Source organism: Centrocercus urophasianus, unplaced genomic scaffold, assembly GCF_019232065.1.
Source record: "Centrocercus urophasianus isolate 14NV4802_14NV808 unplaced genomic scaffold, USGS_Curo_1.0 seq_26, whole genome shotgun sequence".
NCBI classification, from domain to species: domain Eukaryota; kingdom Metazoa; phylum Chordata; class Aves; order Galliformes; family Phasianidae; genus Centrocercus; species Centrocercus urophasianus.
Window position 1 is genome coordinate 16,086,125 of NW_024884822.1, and position 1,896 is coordinate 16,088,020.

General features: G+C 41.6%; 1 long non-coding RNA gene across 4 annotated transcripts in view; it reads left to right on the forward strand.

The window, feature by feature from the left end:
• Nucleotides 1-1,600, forward strand: part of LOC122164516 — an 8,330-nt gene extending 6,730 nt beyond the window's left edge. For all 4 annotated transcript variants that reach the window (XR_006170240.1, XR_006170238.1, XR_006170239.1 and 1 more), the window contains one exon: nt 336-1,600. This is a non-coding gene — a long non-coding RNA (uncharacterized LOC122164516). The remainder of the gene's footprint in view (nt 1-335) is intronic.
• Nucleotides 1,601-1,896: the final 296 nt, after the last annotated feature.

Below are 1,896 nucleotides of genomic sequence, written 5' to 3' on the forward strand. Positions count from 1 at the left end.
ACAGATATTGTTGGAGGAGATTACTCTATGCATTATATATATATATATATATATATATATATATATATATATATATATATATTTTTAATGCTTTTAAAGTGTGAGGGTGGTATATGCCTTCAAACAAGTAGTGTCTAAAAGAAATGTATTTTTTTGTTCTTGAGCAGTGGTTCAGGGAAATGTGGATGCTTTCTTCCCTGCTGCTATGTTTCCTATAGCGGTATTGTAGGGATGGTTTCTGCTGTTGATTGCTTACTTTCTTATTTTAAATGCTGAAGGAAGTATACCATTCTTTTTCTTCTGCTTATGTAAGACTCCCTTTGTTTCCTTCCTAGATCTGAGCTGTGCTCTGGAACAGAATGTACAGCTGGATCTAGAACAGTTGCCAAAGAGGAGTCTGTGGACAAACGGTGCTGCATTTCCCAGAGGGAGGTCATCGAGTTCCTTGCCTTCTCGCAAAGTGTTCTTGTATTTTTCTTAAATAGCATTGCATGTTACTGCTGTACCAAGACTTTTATGACAACTCCATTATCTGTATCCCAAAGATGATGCTGAGAAACATGTCTCATGCATACCTCACGTTTTGTATTAATTCTTCCTTTGGGTCAAAAGCAGACCAAATCCTTGAAATGAGGCTGAAATAAAACTGAATAACTGTCTCACTGTTATTAAAATAGTTTGGCTGTGGTTCCTGTGGTCAGAATGCCCTGTGGCAGCTCCTGGCACCACTTGTGAATGAAAGAATTGATGACAAATTGCTTGATATCACGACCGATCTGGTGGATATTTACAAGCCTTGGGGGATCCAGACAGGATCTCAGAGTGATGAGGCCAGGTCTGGAAGCTGCTACTACAGTGTTTCTTCTAAGAGTTGCTCGGCTCTTTTTGCATTGCTCTTGTGAGAGGTAGATTGTGGTTTTGTAGTAGAAGCTTCCAGTATTTTCTGTATGTAGTATAGGTCTACACTGAACTTACAACCCTTTTGTGAAATAGCAGTTTTCCTTCCGCTAAGTAAGTTGCTAAACAGAGTAAAAAGTTAAGATTTGGGGCATTCTGATGGGGGTAGAACTGAGCCAGGCACAAAATAAGGCAAATATGCAGGGTGGAGAGAGCAGGACAGAACAAACGTGCTCATTCTTGGAATTGTTGCCCTCCATGGAAGAGTACAAAACATACCCAAGAAACAACAGGTTGGTAATGGACCTTATGTGGAAATGAGTCACAGCAGCAGCGTTGGAGAGCTTGTGAACCTGAGATGCGAGCGCCAGGAGAGCATTGCCTGCGTTGGGTTCAAGTGTATAGAACAGAATGAATTTTGAAGACTGGTGTGCAATTACTCCCTTGCTAACGGGGGTGTGCGCCCGTTACTGCAATAATAAATGAACTTTGTTACTATCAGTAAGATCCTTGTCTAACCTGAAATTTTTGACTTGCAGTGTTTCTCACAAACGTGTAACCGAAATCAGATTTGGTTAATTGTTCCAAGCCATCCTGGGCTTGGCTGCACACATCTGTCTGATTGATACCAGTTTTTTTTTTTTTTATTGCCTCAGGCTCTGGCTGGAAAAAAGCCGAATAATAAAAAGCATGACAACATCAATGTGCTGGTCATTTATTTATTGGCAGATATTTGTAAGCACGTAGCACAGGTTCAGTGGGTTTGTCGAAGATGTCCTTCATTTTCTTTGTCGTCTCTTCTTCCCCCCCTTTCTTTCCTGTGTTTTTCCACTGCCATTAAAAGAGAAGGGGTTGCTGGGTGCCGTGCTGCAGATGCCCATCAGTCCTACAGGTGAAATGATTTTCACGGTCTCCGATGCTATCGCGTGGCCAATCGGCAGAACTACATCCAAATTATTTCCGCGGTCTGTGGTGCCCCCTCGTGGTCACTTGGTGGAA